The following is a 21731-nucleotide window of genomic DNA, read 5'->3' on the forward strand; positions in this document are numbered from 1 at the left end:
TGTGAACGATTTACATGTACCCGTACTTATGGTGGCCCGGGATCTGCTGTCCGGGCTAAAGATTAAATGACACACCACATTAAAGAGTTATACACGCCGGGTGTACGCCTACACCCCGTGCTCTGGTCGTGGCCATCTCGTAAGATAATGCCAAGGATATCCGGGACACGATCAATAACCCCCCAAAGCCTAAAGTAAGACAAGACTGTTTAACGAGTCGCACAAGCTATTCAAGACTGTACACCCATAAGGTGCAGGACTTGTGCGCCGATCAAGCGGTATTTTAAATACCGTACCCCAAGCCCGTATAGGGAAAATAAGTCAAATGTATTTACCTGAGCAAGTAAGAATCACAATGGTAAGTGTAGGTAGCTTTACTGGGCCTCCTAATCTGGAACAAAGGTTTATAATAACCTATTAGATTGCTAACGGGTCTTTATTTAAGCCTAAGCTTAGACCGGTTAGTTTTAAGGAACGAAACGGTACAAGCGCACGATTAACGAAAGACCGGATAGAATGTGATTTAGACCCGACAAGTTTGAATACTTGTATAATATGGGTATACTAAATACATTCTGGATTTGAGATAAAAATGATAACGTTTGACCCGTTTCGGTCAATTTACGCAAACTAGTTACGTAAACCGAACCGAACGCTAAAAGGGCGTTACGGGTAGCCAAAAGAGTCAAATGCAAGTTCCCTGAGATAATATGCTTTAAATATGATATAACATCAGTAAGTTATATTCTATTATGTCCCGAACGATTTTAAACTCAATTTATGCCTTATAAGGGCATTTTGGTCATTTAAAAAGATTATAAAAGAGTCAAATTAGAAATCTGAGTTTCGGGTCTGGTTTATACAGTAAATATACTTCATTTAACATATTATAACAGTAGGGTATGACCCATATACCAAACTTAACATTTAAAATCAATCTATGCACCGTAGGGGTATTTTAGTAATTTCATAAGGGCTAAAACTGCCAAAACTGGAAATCTGAGTTCAAATATTTATACTTACTGTTATTTTATAAAAATACACTAAACACATCAGTAGGTATAAGTCTTATATGTTTAAAATGAGTATAACGCTTACTATGCGCTAAAAACGCTAAAAATGCGATTTAACGCCGTTTCCGGGTTTTCAAAGGAAAGCTGAGATTTTTATATTTCCAGAATGCTTAAAATAATTTATTGAACATATAAAATCAGTCGAAAAAGGTTTCGCGTCAAAAGGATGTGTAAAACTCATTTTATGGCTTAAACGGTCAAAACCGGCATAAACCGAAATAACTTAGCGATCTAAGATATGATCAGCCAAAAATTAACTAAAAATCATCAAAAATCCCAAAATATTATATAACATCAGTGGGTAAAAAGTTTTGTATCAAAACGTGGCCTGAAATAGGTTATAAGCGAAATGCGCCGTTTATGTAACTTTAAGATATAGTTTTACGATATCGGCCATAACTCAAAATCAGGACCACTAACTGATCTCAAATTTTCGGTGCAAGTTTATATATTAGAAATAAAGATTTCTACTCTTTTACTTTTCCAAAAATCACGTTTTATATCAAAAAGGGCAAAATAGTCAATTTTAAGCATAAATCGGAAACATGCAAATGAATCGGCTAAACATAGACTCAAGCAATAAAAATTCCAGAGAGTCCTACCAAAATAAAAATGGTTCAAAATACTCTCCAATACAGATCTCAAATATGCATGTACGAATCCGAATCGATAGTCTACGAAAAAGTCGTTTTACAAGACTTTCGGTTCCGATTCGTATTTATACTAAAGATTGTCGAGTTGATGATGATAAAATACATTCTCATATCCATTATAAGTTATTTTTGATGATCAAACGGATTGCATGTCATCTACATTACCATTTAAGCTTATTTTTGCAAAAACAACTTCTGTTGACTTTTTAGAAACAAGTTTGACTCGACAATTAGCATGCATAAAGTGGGAATCAGAGAATACCCTTTTGAGGGTTTGTTTCCCACATAAATACCAACATATATGTGGTTTCAATTTGAGAAATGACTGAGTAAAACTCGTTTAATCAGAAAGTCAAAGTATAAGAACAACAGTTTGACTTTAACAATTAATCTATGCTAGAACGAATTTGAGACTGATATAGAAGCTTACAAAGGTCCTATTGATGCTTAGTTAACACTTAGAGGTTGCCTTGACGTTCAGAAATGCTCAAGAAGTCTTGAGAGTGTTTTGTAAGATGTGTGTTCTTGTTTACAAGCACGAGTGCCTCTAGAATTGAACAATTGATCTGTTTTATGGTGTAATCAGAGGTTGAAGTGAGGTTACTGTTGTCCTAGGCATGCAAGCATTTTTATTGGAGCAAAAGGAGGTGCTAACAGCTGTTTACCACTTCAAATTCGGACCAAATTTGCAATTTTCGCGAAATTCTGATGCTGGCGGGGTCACGCGGCCCGCTTCAGGTATCCCAGGCGGGCCGCCTGGGGTTCTGCAGGCCCAAATACTTTCAAACTTTGGCAGCTTTGGTCCCCTGTCCTTGTTCGCGATGATTCGGCTAGTTATTTTGACTCGTAAACCCCCAAACATGGTTTTTAAGAACCTTGGGACATTTACCAACATGGTAATGTCCTCGGATAACTTTGCGCTCAACCGAAAAGCCATGAAATTCGACGTTGACGCTTTTAACCCCTCAAGTACGGTTTTGGCCATAACTTTCTCATACGTTATCGAAACTTCACGAAATTTTTACCACATATTCTAGTGAGTATATTTTGCATTATAAAGCTTCGGGTCTGCCAAAAGTTCACTCAGAGGTTATAAATTCAACATGTTGACACTTTTGGCCCCTATAGTTTGTAATTCCTCACTTTTGGGCATTTTCCCGCTTCGTATGATCCATGAACCATCCGTTTAAGGTTATGAATATTATGTAGGGTTATCATAGAGTCTATTTATCCATTGTTGACACTTTGGACCCTTACGTTCCATAGTTTTCACCGTTTGTCACTTTAGTCCCTCTAAAGTTTGTTTTCACATACCGGAACCTTATGACACGTGTCAAGACATTATTGGACGAAATTTTTCGAGGTGTTACATCCTCACCCCCTTAAAAGAAATCTCGTCCCCGAGATTTACTGAAACAAATGAGGATATTTCTCTTGCATCGTGGATTCCACTTCCCACGTATATTCGGGACCTCTACGGGCATCCCATTTGACCTTTACAATAGGTATGTACTTCCTTCGAAGCTTTTTCACCTGTCGATCCTCGATCGACAAAGGTTTTTCCACGAACTTCAAACTCTCATCTATGTGTATATCCGTATGCGGTATAACCAGTGAATCATCAGCGAAACACTTCTTCAAATTACAGATGTGGAACACATTATGAATAGCGCTAAGCTCTTCAGGCAAGTTTAACTTGTAAGCAACTGACCCAACACGTTCGATGATCTCGAAAGGTCCTATATATCTCGGGCTTAGCTTGCCTTTCTTTCCAAATCGCATCACCCCTTTCCAGGGCGATACCTTAAGCAACACTTTATCACCTACATCGAAGTGAAAGTCCTTGCGCTTAGGATCCACATAACTTTTCTGCCTGTCCTTGGCAGCTTTCAAACGATCGCGAATCTGAACGATCTTGTCTGTCGTCTCAAAGACGATATCTGGTCCTGACAGTTGGACTTCTCCAACTTCTGCCCAACAAATGGGCGATCTACACTTTCTACCGTATAGGGCCTCAAAAGGCGCAGCCTTTATGCTGGAATGGTAGCTATTGTTGTAGGAGAATTCAATTAGCGGTAGGTTCTTATCCCAACTACCACCCAAATCGATCGCACATGCACGAAGCATGTCTTCCAAGGTTTGAATAGTACGCTCACTCTGACCATCGGTCTGAGGATGATAAGCCGTACTAAAATTCAAACGAGTGCCCAACGATTGCTGGAAACTCTTCCAAAAATGCGATGTATATCTAGTATCTCTATCGGAGATAATAGATATAGGTATACCATGTAGCGCTACAATCTTATCAACGTATAATTGAGCTAACATATCGGAGCTATACGTCTCCTTGATGGATAGAAAATGAGCTGACTTAGTCAGTCTATCTACTATGACCCATATGGTATCATTTCCCTTTTTCGTCTTCGGCAACTTGGTGATAAAATCCATTGTCACCATTTCCCATTTCCACTTGGGAATTTCAGGTTGTTGAAGCAAACCTGACGGCTTCTGATGCTCAGCCTTGACTTGCGCACAAGTCAAACATTTAGCTACATGCTCAGCTACTGACTTTTTCAAACCAATCCACCAGTAGTTTGCTTTCAAATCCTGGTACATCTTATCAGCTCCAGGATGAACGAAATATTTAGAGCTGTGGGCTTCCTGGAGGATAACATCCCGAAGTCCTCCATAAACTGGAACCCATATTCGTCCGTTTAGTCGTAGCATTCCATCTTTGTCGTAGGATAACTGCTCCTCAGTTACTCCTAATTTCTCTGCAGGATAGTTAGCTTCCAACACAGCTTCCTTCTGTGCAGCTAACACCCTTTCATTCAAATTATTTCTTATTTCAATGCGCTTGGCATTGATTCTGATCGGTTTCACCCTTTCCTTTCTGCTTAAGGCGTCGGCAACTACATTTGCCTTGCCTGGATGGTATCTTATCTCGCAGTCATAATCATTTAAAGTTTCCATCCATCGCCTTTGTCGCATGTTCAATTCCTTCTGATTGAACAAGTGTTGAAGACTCTTGTGATCCGAATAAATTATACACTTGGTCCCATAAAAGTAATGTCTCCATAGCTTCAAGCAAATACCACTGCACCCAATTCTAAATCATGGGTGGTGTAGTTCTTCTCATGCACCTTGAGCTGGCGAGAAGCGTAGGCAATGACTATGCCTTTCTGCATGAGTACACAGCCCATGCCAGTATGTGATGCATCACAATACACCACAATTTCTTCAATACCATCGGGCAATGTCAACACTGGCGCGTTGCTCAACTTCTTCTTCAGGATGTTAAAGGATTCCTGCTGCTTAGGGCCCCAATCGAACTTAATCTTCTTACGAGTCAACGAAGTTAGGGGCGCATCAATTCTTGAAAAGTTCTCGATGAATCGCCTATAATATCCTGCCAATCCGAGGAAACTGCGAATCTCAGTAGGAGTCTTCGGCTCCTGCCAGTTCATGACTGCTTCTACTTTAGCGGGATCTACTTAGATACCTCGCTCACTTACGACATGTCCAAGGAATTGGACTTCTCGAAGCCAAAATTCACACTTCGAAAATTTGGCATAAAGCTTCTCCTGATGCAGAAGTTTGAGAATACAACGAAGGTGTTTCTCATGGTCAGCTTGGCTCTTCGAGTAGATAAGGATGTCATCAATAAAGACGATGACGAATTTATCCAAATAAGGCTTGCAGACGCGATTCATGAGATCCATGAACGCGGCTGGTGCGTTTGTGAGCCCAAAAGGCATCACTAGGAACTCGTAGTGTCCATAACGAGTCCTAAACGCTGTCTTGTGCACATCTTCATCTTTGACCTTTAGCTGATGATAACCTGACCTCAAGTCGATCTTTGAGAAGTAGCTTGCTCCTTGCAACTGATCGAACAGATCGTCGATCCTGGGTAACGGATATCTATTCTTAATAGTGACTTTATTAAGTTCACGGTAATCGATGCACAGACGCATCGATCCATCCTTCTTTTTAACGAACAAGATTGGCGCTCCCCAAGGAGATGAGCTAGGTCTAATAAAACCTTTAGCTAATAAATCATCCAACTGCGTCCTCAGCTCCTTAATCTCCGTTGGTGCCAATCTATATGGTGCTCTTGCTACAGGCGCAACACCTGGAATGATGTCTATCCGAAACTCCACTTGCCTATCCGGTGGCAAACCGGGTAGTTCTTCAGGAAATACTTCAGGGTATTCTGAGATAACAGGGATATCTTCAATCTTCGGCTTCGGCTCATCAATGGTAACTTGTGCCATATAAATGACACATCCCTTCTGCATGTATCTGGATGCCTTGAGCATGGACACTTGCTCAGGTAATCCATGCTGGGTATCTCCTTGAATAGTAAGTGACTCACCAGACGGAGTCTTCACTACTACTTGCTTTCTGTTGCACACAATCTGGGCTTGGTTTTGCGCTAACCAATCCATGCCTATCACTATATCGAATCCAGCTAGCTTAAAGGGAAGCAAGGATAACGGGAAAGAATGATTCCTAATGGATATAACACATCCATCTAGAACAGTCGAGGTGGTTTCTATGGTTCCATCGGCTAATTCCACCTCATATTTCACACTTAGGGTCTTAACAGGAAGGTTCAACAATTTACAGAACTTATCATCTACAAACGACTTATCAGCTCCTGAATCAAACAAGACTCTAGCAAAAACATCATTTACAAGAAACGTACTTGTAATGACGTTGTCGTCAAGAACTGCCTCCTTGGCGTCCATTCTGAAGACTCTCGCATTAGTCTTCTTCCCATCATCAGCTTTCTTCGCATTCTTTGGGCAGTTGGGCCGAATGTGCCCTTTCTCGTTGCAACCAAAACAAGTTGCATCCTTCATCTTCTTGCAATCTAGAGCTTTATGATCTGCGGACTTGCAGATTCCACATCGCCTTTCTTGAGACTGGGATTTCGCTTCCAAACGACATTTCCCAAAATGGTGTCTCTTGCAGGTCTTGCATCTAGGTCTCTCACCCGATTGATGATCTCCTTTCTTAGATCCCGACCCTTTCTTATGGTCGTTGTTCCCTCTGTGTCGTTTCTCAGATCTTCGTGAGGTGTCATCCTCACGTTTCCTCTTGTTTTCCTCTGAGCTCTTCATAGCTCTCAATCTGACTACATCTTGAGTGAGGGAGAGGGATAGATCAGCTACGGATCTGAATGTCGTAGGCCTTGAAGCCTTGACGCTTGCCTTTATCTCCGGTGCCAGACCCCCAATAAATCGAGCAATCCTTCGCGGCTCCGGGGTCACCAGATAAGGCACTAACCGAGATAAAGTGTTGAACGTAGTAAGATACGCTTGACAATCGAGGTTCTTCATAACCAGAGATACGAAATCCGATTCAATCCTTTCGACCTCATGCTGCGGGCAGAAATTCTCTTTGATCAGGGCCACAAACTGTTCCCATGACAAACCTTACAGTGTGGCCTTACCGGCAGCTTGTAGGAGTGACTTCCACCATGCTAACGCATCTCCCTTGAACGACTGGGACACGTACTTCACGACGTCCCTATCAGCACACCCGCTGATATCAACCACAGTATCCATCTCATCCAGCCATGTCATGCAGTCAACTGCTCCTTTTTCCCCAGTAAAATCTCTGGGTTTGCAAGATACGAAATATTTGTACGTACAGGACTTGCTGTGCGTATCATGCTTCAGCTTGACTTCTTGCTTATGAATACTGCTGTGGTTGGAGGAGTGATTATCCTCCTCATCCTTCTTCGGCTCACTCTTTTTAGAAGGTGGCTTACTATGAGCCTCAGAATGAGTCTTGGGCTTTACGTGCGATACTGTTCGGGTCCTACTCCGAGTACCGCTAGATTCCCTGAATTGCCTGTCCATAGCTTTGGGAACAGCGTTATCTATCAGTGCTTGCAATTCTTCACCAGTGACGTGAATCCTGGTATTATCTGGGTGTTCTCCAGAATGACTGTTGGTTTCTTCCGATTTGGCCATGTAGCTTTAAGCTACATAAAAGGACAAGGTCTTATTTAGAAACCTAACAGTATTATCGTTCTAGACGATTTATTAACCATGGTATTAATAACCATAATAGTTAATTTAATTAATTTCATTCAAGGCTTTTATTAGCAACTATATTATGGAATGAAATATATATATTGGCACAATAGGCCTAGTCACTTCGGACAACTTACTAAATTATAATTTAGATTTTTATAGGATTAGCATTGTATAATTTAAATAAATAATCCTTTACTAGACAGAGAGTCATAAACCACAACTTCCACTATATGACATAGTCATAACCCGTAGGTATCAAGTCATAAACAGACTTGTGTACAGATATAATCTGTAGATAATTTATTAAAAAGGGTGGCTTGTGTGATTTTACAGATCACGCTTGGCCAGGAATGTTAACATGTTTTCCGATGTTGATAGAGATTTGAATCTTTTCAACCAGGTTTTACCATATTGGCTAGGCCTGTAAATAAGGCATTCAAGCTAGGTTCTACCTTACTAAGATTCTTATTAAAATGGCAAATCAAATAAAAATTGATATTTTCCATTTATTTTAATATTATTTTCATGCACATAAATACAATGAGAAATTCAAATTAACCATTTTAAATTTTAAATAAAGTAACTAGTACATCTTTGCCCTAAACGGGACTTTAATTCAAATAACATGAATAACATGCCCGCGCAGGGGCTAAACAAATAACAACAACAACAAATAAAATAAAACAAACCCACGCAGGGGTTAACAGAACAACATACCCACGCAGGGGTAGAATAAGAGAAATATACCCACGCAGGGGGAGAATACAGGAATAGATGTCCACGCAGGGACATGAGTTGAAGAGCTAACAACAAAGGATTCAATAATCCTTCTTACTCTTACCCTTAATCAAGTCAACCATCTTCTTGAACATACCGCGGTTGTGTTGGCGATCATTTTGTAATTCCCGTCGCACGTCGTGTATCCCTTGCAGGATTTCTTGGACTTGCGGTGGCGACATCATCGGCGCCGGCGGCGGTGGCTGATACTGCTGTGGCTGTGGAGGCTGCGGCTGCTGGTATCCCTGCGGTGGGAATCCAAAAGCTGATGGTCCCGTAGCCCAGGGACCTCCAAAAGTACTCTCCTGATTGAGAGGGTTGTAGCCTGAAGCTAACCAGTAGGGATCTCCCGTATAATCATAGCCGGGAGGAAAAGTCGGCTCAAAAGGGTTGAACTGCGCTGCGCTAGCATACGCAGGGATGGGCTCTCCAAAGTTCTGCGGCGGTAGTGGTGCAATAGTCGCAGAAGTAACCTCTAAGACGGGATGCTGAGACTCTCCCATCTCTGACTCCTCGTGGAGCGGCGAGTAGCGGCCGCTACATGAATGTCGAGGGGTGACAATGCGAATCCCTCCTCGCGTAGACATACGCGCGTTCCTCCTTGGCCTCTGAGGCGGAGGAGGTAAAACCGGTGGTGGTGGTGGCGACGGAGTAATCACGTCGCGCCAGAAGGCCTCACATGGGTCCTGCTGCAAAGGCGGCTGCTAAAGCTGCTGCTGCTGAGAGTGGTGCTGCGAATGCACGGGAGAACCGTGATAAGACTGGTGCATGGGAGAGTTGTGATGGCTGGGGGTGTAAAACCAATCGTGCTGCTTAAACATCTCCTCGTAGCTGTCAACACCATTGAATGGTGATCCCCTGTATGGTGACCCATCCGATATCTCAATGGGATGGTTAGGCGTGCCGGACCGTGGCAGGGAAGGGTCAGTGTCCTCGTCGACCTCCATCTCGTTACCACCAGAGAAGTGGTCTTCAGGTCCTAGTGGGTTATGACCCACTGGTTCATCCAAGAAAGCATCAGGGTTGTATAGGCCCTGATAAGCTGGTGCTGGGTAGTGGTGAGGTGACTGGTGTAATGGAATAAAAGATCCATGGGAGTCATGGGGCCCATTTTCAAAGTGGGGCCCAAATGAGTGGGGTAGGGATGGCGAGGTACTCAATGATACCGAGTGCCTGGCTGGCTCGGCGAATGATCTCCAAAGATCATGGGCTGCAGTGTTGTGCGATGCTGATGGGGCTCGCCTGTGCGAAGGCCCTGCCTCGTGGTCATGTGATGTGGCGAATCCTCCTCGTCCTCGCATACGTGGCGGCATGATGAACCTGTCAAAAATCAAACAAGTTGCACAACAAAAATATATAAGACAAAGCTAATAATAAAAATAAAGATAAAATAAACGAAATGTCGAACATTTCCTAAGTTCTTTGTCTAGACTCGAAAATCGAGGAATGTGCAATTGTGTAACTGAGATCAAACACAAAAGACTAGTGTTTAATTCACTCAGCGTTGGCTCTGATACCAACCTGTTACACCCCGATTTCCACGTGTCACCGGTGGGCCCGGCGTGGGGTACAGTGACGTAGTTGGCATCGTCATAGACAAACAACACAATATAATAATGCACAGCGGAAGCAGAATAGATACATTTCAACATTAATTAAAATGACATAATAAACATCATAAGTAGTTGAAACGGATCCACAGGCGGATCAAATAAAAATAAGAATAAATTGTTCAACAGTTATTTGTCGTCCGAGCTTGCGAGACTGTAGTGGACGCTCTTAGGAAACAGCCAGCCTAGTTCGTATAGTACCTGCACTTAACCTTTTGGGAAAATACGTCAGTTTACACTGGTAAATACAAATCGACGGACTCATTTTGAAAATTGATTTAAATGCACAAGGCATAAATATTTTTATTAACTTGGGATATTTATGCAATATAAACTTGTGAACGATTTACATGTACCCGTACTTATGGTGGCCCGGGATCTGCTGTCCGGGCTAAAGATTAAATGACACACCACATTAAAGAGTTATACACGCCGGGTGTACGCCTACACCCCGTGCTCTGGTCGTGGCCATCTCGTAAGATAATGCCAAGGATATCCGGGACACGGTCAATAACCCCCCAAAGCCTAAAGTAAGACAAGACTGTTTAAACGAGTCGCACAAGCTATTCAAGACTGTACACCCATAAGGTGCAGGACTTGTGCGCCCGATCAAGCGGTATTTTAAATACCGTACCCCAAGCCCGTATAGGGAAAATAAGTCAAAATGTATTTACCTGAGCAAGTAAGAATCACAAATGGTAAGTGTAGGTAGCTTTTACTGGGCCTCCTAATCTGGAACAAAGGTTTATAATAACCTATTAGATTGCTAACGGGTCTTTTATTTAAGCCTAAGCTTAGACCGGTTAGTTTTAAGGACGAAACGGTACAAGCGCACGATTAAGCGAAAGACCGGATAGAATGTGATTTAGACCCGACAAGTTTGAATACTTGTATAATATGGGTATACTAAATACATTCTGGATTTTGAGATAAAAATGATAACGTTTGACCCGTTTCGGTCAATTTACGCAAACTAGTTACGTAAACCGAACCGAACGCTAAAAGGGCGTTACGGGTAGCCAAAAGAGTCAAATGCAAGTTCCCTGAGATAATATGCTTTGAATATGATATAACATCAGTAAGTTATGTTCTATTATGCCCCGAACGATTTTAAACTCAATTTATGCCTTATAAGGGCATTTTGGTCATTTAAAAGATTATAAAAGAGTCAAATTAGAAATCTGAGTTTCGGGTCTGGTTTATACAGTAAATATACTTCATTTAACATATTATAACAGTAGGGTATGACCCATATACCAAACTTAACATTTAAAATCAATCTATGCACCGTAGGGGTATTTTAGTAATTTCATAAGGGCTAAAACTGCCAAAACTGGAAATCTGAGTTCAAATATTTATACTTACTGTTATTTTATAAAAATACACTAAACACATCAGTGGGTATAAGTCTTATATGTTTAAAATGAGTATAACGCTTACTATGCGCTAAAAACGCTAAAAATGCGATTTAACGCCGTTTCCGGGTTTTCAAAGGAAAGCTGAGATTTTTATATTTTCAGAATGCTTAAAATAATTTATTTAACATATAAAATCAGTAGAAAAAGGTTTCGGGTCAAAAGGATGTGTAAAACTCATTTTATGGCTTAAACGGTCAAAACCGGCATAAACTGAAATAACTTAGCGATCTAAGATATGTTCAGCCAAAAATTAACTAAAAATCATCAAAAATCCCAAAATATTATATAACATCAGTGGGTAAAAAGTTTTGTATCAAAACGTGGCCTGAAATAGGTTATACGCGAAATGCGCCGTTTATGTAACTTTAAGATATAGTTTTACGATATCGGCCATAACTCAAAATCTGGACAACTAACTGATCTCAAATTTTCGGTGCAAGTTTATATATTAGAAATAAAGATTTCTACACTTTTACTTTTCCAAAAATCACGTTTTATATCAAAAAGGGCAAAATAGTCAATTTTAAGCATAAATCGGAAACATGCAAACGAATCGGCTAAACATAGACTCAAGCAATAAAAATTCCAGAGAGTCCTACCAAAATAAAAATGGTTCAAAATACTCTCCAATACAGATCTCAAATATGCATGTACGAATCCGAATCGATAGTCTACGAAAAAGTCGTTTTACAAGACTTTCGGTTCCGATTCGTATTTATACTAAAGATTGTCGAGTTGATGATGATAAAATACATTCTCATATCCATTATAAGTTATTTTTGATGATCAAACGGATTGCATGTCATCTACATTACCATTTAAGCTTATTTTTGCAAAAACAACTTCTGTTGACTTTTTAGAAACAAGTTTGACTCGACAATTAGCATGCATAAAGTGGGAATCAGAGAATACCCTTTTGAGGGTTTGTTTCCCACATAAATACCAACATATATGTGGTTTCAATTTGAGAAATGACTGAGTAAAACTCGTTTAATCAGAAAGTCAAAGTATAAGAACAACAGTTTGACTTTTAACAATTAATCTATGCTAGAACGAATTTGAGACTGATATAGAAGCTTACAAAGGTCCTATTGATGCTTAGTTAACACTTAGAGGTTGCCTTGACGTTCAGAAATGCTCCAGAAGTCTTGAGAGTGTTTTGTAAGATGTGTGTTCTTGTTTACAAGCACAAGTGCCTCTAGAATTGAACAATTGATCTGTTTTATGGTGTAATCATAGGTTGAAGTGAGGTTACTGTTGTCCTAGGCATGCAAGCATTTTTATTGGAGCAAAAGGAGGTGCTAACAGCTGTTTACCACTTCAAATTCGGACCAAATTTGCAATTTTCGCGAAATTCTGATGCTGGCGGGGTCATGCGGCCCGCTTCAGGTATCCCAGGCGGGCCGCCTGGGGTTCTGCAGGCCCAAATACTTTCAAACTTTGGCAGCTTTGGTCCCTGTCCTTGTTCGCGATGATTCGGCTAGTTATTTTGACTCGTAAACCCCCAAACTTGGTTTTTAAGAACCTTGGGACATTTACCAACATGGTAATGTCCTCGGATAACTTTGCGCTCAACCGAAAAGCCATGAAATTCGACGTTGACGCGTTTAACCCCTCAAGTACGGTTTTGGCCATAACTTTCTCATACGTTATCGAAACTTCACGAAATTTTTACCACATATTCTAGTGAGTATATTTTAGCATTATAAAGCTTCGGGTCTGCCAAAAGTTCACTCAGAGGTATAAATTCAACATGTTGACACTTTTGGCCCCTATAGTTTGTAATTCCTCACTTTTGGGCATTTTCCGCTTCGTATGATCCATGAACCATCCGTTTAAGGTTATGAACATTATGTAGGGTTATCATAGAGTCTATTTATCCATTGTTGACACTTTGGACCCTTACGTTCCATAGTTTTCACCGTTTGTCACTTTAGTCCCTCTAAAGTTTGTTTTCACATACCGGAACCTTATGACACGTGTCAAGACATTATTGGACGAAATTTTTCGAGGTGTTACAGGGAGTGACAGAAAAGTTGGTATCAGAGCTCATGGTTATAGGGAATTAGGTTATTAGTAATGCTTTGACCTAGTCTATAACCTTCCTAGAACCCTAACGCGGGGACCTTCTGTAAGTATTCTTTCGTGCATCTCGTTTGTTTTAAGCGTTAAAGTAAAACTGTGTTTGACTTTCTGCGAAGTTCGTTTGAACTTCATAACGTGAGCGTAATCACGATGGTTATAGTCCCTAGTGACTATACCTACTGATTACCACGTTATCCAGGCTCAGTGACGAGTCGTAGTTTCGGCCAAAATGCGTGTTTATGCGTATTTTGTAACCAAACTACTCTTAGGTATCAAAACCGTTTGTTTTGATATCCAACTTGTTTTCAAACTTTGTTAAACATGTTTAGCTCGTCACTTTTAGAATTGTGCTTGTTTAGGGTCGTAAAGGTAAGCGATCTAATCAATCGCTTATACTTTCGAACCCGACCCATTTGGTCGATCATTAGGATCCGACCAAACACATTAGGTGACCATAGTTGTATAAGGAATAACCTTCCGAGGTTATACCTTATGGTCACTTCGTTTAAGTAGTTGTATGATAGATAGTTTATATGCCTTAGCAAAATTACCAAAATGTCCTTTTTACGTATAAATTTATTTTAAGCATATGTAACCTAAATTTTGACATCTAAACTGATTAGGCAACTATATTAGACATGTTGAGACATATTCTACTTGTCATAGGACTAGTTAGGCGGTCCAAACGCGTTTTACGCGAACGACGTGTTAAGTAGCATAAGCTACCTAAACGGGTCGTAATGGGTCGTAAGAACTTAGGTTAGGTTTCATTTTAGTATGTAGGCTTTGTTAAACCATATCATATGAGTTCCAATACTCATTTGGTTTTCAAAACCTCATACTATCCAATCTCCCGATTTAGGTCCGGTTATTTATGTAGTTATCTATATAGGGTGCCGTTTGATTCCGTGATCCCTCTAACTTTGCTTGGTTGTTGTTCAAGACTCCTAAGCACCCTCAAGTGAGTACAAAGCTTCCTCTTTTACTGTTTTCAAACTGTTTTGGGGTGAAACACATGTGCCTACTTGTTACTTTCGTGCTTTTCATGTTTTCATATCATATACTTGCTATGTTCATTAGTACACTATTAGTACCTGATTTCATTATGTTTTCTGCTACGTATGTCCATTGTGTGCATACTTAGGACATTGTTTTACATTCATTTCATTTGCTATGTATGTTTACTTAGCATGCTAGCACGTTGTTTTACATTGCATCTTTGTTGCATATGTTCTAGTAACATATGGACACATTATTTACATCTCTACCTTGTATGTTCACTTAAGCATACTAGGTACATTATTTTCATAAAACATGTTTACATTTGGTATGACATTCGGTTTGTAAAAACGGGACTTATATCCATTCATTAACATTAGCTACGCCGCTCGATAGTAAGTAATGGTACCATAGCACTTGAGAAATCCCATTCCTGACATCCTAGGTTTGTTTGGGTGAAAGGAATGACTGAATCCGATAACATTTCTTTTGATAACCTTGACTTAGGGTTATCCGTCTGTCATAAAGCTTGAATGTATGCGTTTAACTTACCGTATAAGTGTTTATATCAGTAAAACATGCATTAACTTTGCAAAACACAACTTTTTGATATATTCAAAATATTTGTTTTGTACATTTTTACTTTTGGTTCAGGTAATCATATATTACTTACCATACATAACATTTGTCACATACTACTTGATTACATTTGACTTTTAACATATGACATTGGTTTATACAAGAACATTTCACATTCGGTTTGAACATGAACATTTTACATAGGTGGATTGTTTGGGTAAGTGATTTAAGTAACGAGGCGTGTGTAGTATGATACAAGCATGGTGGATACGCCGCTGGTACTTCCTATATATAAGTGCTTGTATTATATTACATGTCGTAGCGTTATTTAAATCATTCAATTTGGACTTATACATTTTACACAAATAACATATTTTTCACAAGACATTGTTTTACAAAACAGTTTGTTTTATACAAACTCATTTTACTTGGTTATACATTCAACCTTACATTATTCTTTTAAATATACATATCTATCATCGCTTTTCAAATGATTTATAAAGTAAAACATTTTACAAGGATCATGACTGACTTTTTGTTAAACAACTTTTTCTAAACTTATAAGTCATGAATCCTAAATCAATAAAACCTATGTACTCGCCGGCATATTTATGCTGACGTACCTATTTACACATGTGTTTCAGGAGATGATGCATAGGATTGATCAAGATACATATCACACCCCGACCACGTAAAACATCAAATCGTGGCGGAAACATCGGGGAGTGTTGTAACAGAATTATTGTTCCACAACCAAGGTAATTAAAATAATATTTTATTCATCACCCACAGGTGGAATACATCGTTCAAAACAAGAACCAACGTGTTACATTGTCTTAAAACTACTGAAATAAAGAGTACATAACGTAATTAAACTAAGTCTAGCTCTGTTTTATGTCACTAAGGCCCGAGTCCACCCTAGCGTGTCACGATCATCATCCTATGCATTAGCTCCTGAAACACATGTGAAAATAGGTACGTCAGCATAAAAATGCCTGTGAGTAACATAGGTTTTGTGAAAATAGGATTCATGACTTAAGTTTAAGAAAAGTGTTTAATAAAAGTTAGTCATGAACCTTGTAAAGTGTTTTGTTTTGTAAATCATTTGAAAAGCGATAAAATCAGATGATATGTATAAGTAAAGAATAAGGTATGGTTAAAGAATAACCAAGTAAAAATTAAGTTGTATAAAGCAAGTTATTTTTGTAAAACGAAGTTTTGTGAAAATGTGTTATTTGTGTAAAAATGTATAAGTCCAAACTAAATGATTTAAATAACGCTATGACATGTAATACAATACAAGCACTTATATATAGGAAGTACCAGCGGCGTATCCACCATGCTTGTATCATACTACACACATATCGTTACTTAAGTCATTAAACAAATCACCAATGTATAAAGTCCATGTTTAAACCAACCATCAAATGTTCTTGTCTAAACCATTGTCAATGTTTAAAACCCAAAATGTAGTCATGTAGTTAAGTGTAAACAAAAGTTATGTATGGTAAGTAACAAAATGAGAATACTTAACCATAAGTAAAAAGGAACAAAACAAAGTATTTTGAATAAATCAAAAAGTTATGTTTTTCCAAGTAAAAGCTTGTTTTATTGATACAAACATTATGTGGTAAGTTAACGCATTACATTCAAGCCTTGAGACAGCAGGATAACCTTAGAGTAAAGGTTATCAAAGTAAAATGTTTTCGGATTCAGTCATTCCTTTCATCCAAACCAACCCAGGATGTCAGGAACGGGATTTGTCAAGTCCTATGGTACCATTACTTACTACCGAGCGGCGTAGCTAATGTTAGTGAATGTAGTAAAGAACCGTTTATGCAAACCAAATGTCATACCAAATGTAAACAAGTTATGTGAAAACAATGTACTAAGTATGCTAAGTAAACATACAAAGCAGAAAAGTCATGTAAAACAATGTGCTAATATGCCATGTAAACATATATAGCAAAACAATGTAATGTAAATCTATGTGCTAGCATGCTAAGTTAACATACATAGCAAAACAATGTAATGAAATCATGTACTATAAGTGTACTAAAGAACATAGCAAGCATATGATGTGAAAACAAGAAAGCACGAAAGTAACAAGTAGGCACATGTGTTTCACCCCAAAACGTTTGAAAAACAGTAAAAGAGGGGTCTATGTACTCACTTGAGATTGCTTAGAAGTCGTAGGATAACCACCAAGCAATGCTAGTAGATCACGGAATCAAACGGCACCTATATAGGTATCTACATTAATAAATGGACCCATCGGAGGATCGGGTAGTACGAGGGTTCATAAACCAAATAAGTATGGGAACTTATGTAATATGGTTTAACAAAGCCTACGTACTAAAACGAAACCTATCCTAAGTGCTTTTGACCCGTTATGACCCGCTTAGGTAGCTTATGCCACTTTAACGCGTCGTTCGCGTAAAATGCGTTCGGAAAGCCTAACTAGTCCTATGACAAGTAAGATATGCCTTAACATGCTTAATATTGTTGCTAAATCAGTTATATGTCAAAAATTATGTTACATAGGTTTGAAATGAATTTTGGCGCAAAAAGGGTATTTTGGTAATTTACCTAAGGCATAAGAACTACTTATCATACAACTACTTAAACATCGTGACCATAAGGTATAACCTCGGAAGGTTATTCCCTATACACTATGGTCACCTAAAATGTTTGGTCGGATCCTAAAGATCGACCAAATGGGCCGGGTTCGTAAGCATAAGCGATTGATTAGATCGCTTTCCTTTACGACCCTAAACAAGCACAAATCTAAAAGCGACGAGCTAAACATGCTAGAACATGTTTAGTAATGTTTAGAAAACAGGTTTGGTATTAAAACAAACGGCTTTAATACCCTAGAGTAGTTTGGTTACAAAATACGCGAGAAAACGCATTTTGGCCGAAACTACGACTCGTCACTGAGCCTAGATAACGTGGTAATCAGTAGGTATAGTCACTAGGGACTATAACCATCGTGATTACGCTCACGTTATGAAGTTCAAACGAACTTCGCATTGACCATAAACTGGTCAATGCAGAAAGTGAAACGCAGTTTGACTTTAACGCTAAAACGAACGAAAAACGCAAAAGAATACTTACAGAAGGTCCCCGCAAGATTTGAACCCGATTCACTCTCAGGTAGGAAGTATATAAACTTCCACTTAGAGAGCTTTGAATCAGATTTCAAATGTGAAGGAAAATGAGCAAGACATGGGGGGTATTTATAGGAAACATGGAACCGTTAAGATCGTTTCTTGTTCCCCAAGCGTTAAACCTGAGTCGTACAACACATACCCACTGAATTACAAACCCATGGGAGCCCCTAGGATTGATAAAAACCATTTGCAAGTGGTTTAGAAGTGCTAAACAGCTGCAAACAGTTGTTTGCAACATTTTTGCACATTTGGGGAGGCCATGCGGCCCGCATCAGCATCCACATAAACTCAGGCGGGCCGCCTGAGGTTGTCTGATCAGCATAACTTTTCAAAAATGACAGTTTTAGCCCCTGCATGCTTTTAAGTCCATTTTTGACACGTTTAAGGCCCGTTAACCTCATTTCAAGCCTCTAAAATGAAGTTAAAGTATAGGGAACTCAAAACATGCTTAAAAATATCTCGGATGTCGGTTCGTTTGGTCGTACGATCGCGATGTTCGCTTAATTACGACGGAATGCGCATAAGCGCGAAAAACGATCCAAATTGCGCGACGAATGGATTTTTCTCATGCCAAACATTAAAACATAACATTTTAATGCTTACATAAATTTTTGGATGTCCGGATGTATTCAGAACGTAAGTTATGCGCGAAAGTGCAAACTTATGCACTTTTTGACACTTTTAGTCCCTGAATGAGCATAAAGTTTATTTTAGCACACCGAACCCCTCAAAGCCTATTTCTAAGCTATGCAAAGGATATTTAGGGTGTGTTTAACTTATGGGCATGTTCCGGAATGTTCGTCACAGTTCAAATCGGCATACTTTCGCAGTTTGTCAATTTTAGTCCTTGTAAGCGAATTAACTTGAATTTTGCCATACCAAAGGCTTCAAAACTTATTTCTAAGTTATGTAAAGGTTATTTAAGGTATGTTAAGCATAAATTGATGTTCCGGAGTATTTGTTTCATATAACTGATTACGTTTTCGAACAAGTTTGCGTATAATTCTCCAGAAAGCGATATAGAGTTTGAAATCGAATAAAAGTCAAAACATGAAAAGCATCAATCACAAACAAACACACATAGGGATCAAATAACTTTATTTCATTGATATCTGAATTGTTTACAATGATTATAAGCACAGATGTCACAGTCTCCCCTACTTGTGGAAATTTCGTCCCGAAATTTGTTTAGAGGAAACTCGTGAGAATAGATGTGGATACTTCGCATTCATTTGATCTTCACGTTCCCAAGTAAACACAGGTCCACGTTTAGATTCCCAGCGAACTTTAACCAATGGAATGCGCTTGCGTTTAAGCCATTTGACTTCACGATCCATAATTTCCACAGGTTTCTCAACAAAATGTAGTGTTTTATCAACACGGATTTCGTCAAGCGGTATGTGGAGGTTCTCATCAGCTAAACACTTTTTGAGATTGGATACGTGGAAAGTTGGATGAACATCTCCAAGTTTAGGAGGTAATGCAAGTCTGTAGGCTACCTTACCGATTCTTTCGACGATCTTGAATGGTCCAACATATCTAGGTGCAAGTTTTCCTTTCTTTCCAAATCTGATCACACCTTTCCAAGGTGAGACCTTATGTAATACACGATCACCGACTTGGAATTCTAAGGGCTTGCGTCGTCGGTCCGCGTAACTCTTTTGACGGCTTCGAGCTGCCTGTAAGTTATCACGAACTTTCTTAACCTTGTCAGTTGTCTTTAGAATGAGGTCAGGTCCAGTAAGCTGAGCCTCACCTTTTTCATTCCAGCAGACTGGTGAACGACATTTTTGACCATAGAGAGCCTCGAAAGGAGCCATGTTGATGCTGGAGTGATAACTATTGTTGTAGGAGAATTCAATCAATGGAAGATGTGAATCCCAACTGCCACCAAAATCGATCACACAAGCTCTAAGCATATCCTCTAAAGTCTGGATTGTTCTCTCAGTTTGGCCATCTGTTTGTGGATGATAGGCTGTGCTCAGATTGAGTTGGGTCCCCATAGCAGATTGCATGGTTCTCCAAAATCGAGAAGAGAAGCGAGCATCCCTATCAGAAATAATGTTCAAAGGAACACCATGTCGAGATACAATTTCATCCACGTAGATTTTGGCCAGATCTTCAGCAGATAGATTCTCACGGATTGGCAGAAAATGCGCTGACTTTGTAAGACGATCAACAACTACCCAGATGGCATCATGACCTTTCTTAGTGCGCGGGAGTTTAGTAATGAGATCCATAGCAATGTTTTCCCATTTCCAAACTGGGATCTCAGGTTGCTCCAAGAGACCATAAGGATGTTGGTGTTCAGCCTTAACCTTGAGACAAGTAGGGCATTTAGAAACGTATAAGGTAATGTCTTTCTTCATACCAGGCCACCAATACAGAGTACGAAGATCCTTATACATCTTGTCTGAGCCAGGATGAATAGAGTAACGAGACTTATGGGCCTCATCCATAAGCAGAGTGCGAAGATCATCTTGGCTTGGGACCCACAAACGGTCCATGAAATAATACGATCCATCTTCCTTCAGCACAAGGTCAGGCTTAATGTGATAGGGTAATTCCTTACCCATCAAGTCTTGTGAAACACAAGCCTGTTGAGCCTGAGTAATGCGTGCTTGGATATCAGATCGAGCTTGAATAGCAGATTGAACATGAACACAATGAAGCATAGTGCGTTCCTTACGACTTAATGCGTCAGCCACAACATTCGCTTTACCAGGATGGTAGTGAATTTCGCAATCATAGTCATTTAGGAGTTCGACCCAACGTCTTTGCCTCATGTTGAGTTCTTTCTGATTAAAGATATGCTGAAGACTTTTGTGGTCAGTGAAAACCACGCATTTTGTACCGTACAAATAGTGTCTCCAGATTTTGAGAGCGAAGACAACTGCACCCAACTCAAGATCATGAGTGGTGTTGTTTCTCTCATGTACCTTCAATTGTCTAGATGCGTAGGCTATGACTTTGTTCCTTTGCATCAGAACACAGCCAAGACCCAATTTCGATGCATCACAGTAAACAACAAAATCATCGTTGCCTTCAGGCAAAGTCAGAATAGGTGCATTACAAAGCTTCTGCTTCAAGGTCTGAAATGCTTCCTCTTGCTTAAAACCCCATTCAAAGGGTTTGTTCTTCTGAGTTAGAGCAGTTAGAGGAACTGCAATCTTTGAGAAGTTCTCGATGAAGCGGCGGTAATAACCCGCAAGACCAAGAAAAGAACGAACCTCAGTAGGAGTAGTAGGTGTATCCCAATCCTTAATCGCACTGATCTTGGAGGGATCTACATGAATACCTTGTTCGTTGACAAT

Source organism: Helianthus annuus, chromosome 5 (genome assembly GCF_002127325.2).
Source record: "Helianthus annuus cultivar XRQ/B chromosome 5, HanXRQr2.0-SUNRISE, whole genome shotgun sequence".
Taxonomy (NCBI): domain Eukaryota; kingdom Viridiplantae; phylum Streptophyta; class Magnoliopsida; order Asterales; family Asteraceae; genus Helianthus; species Helianthus annuus.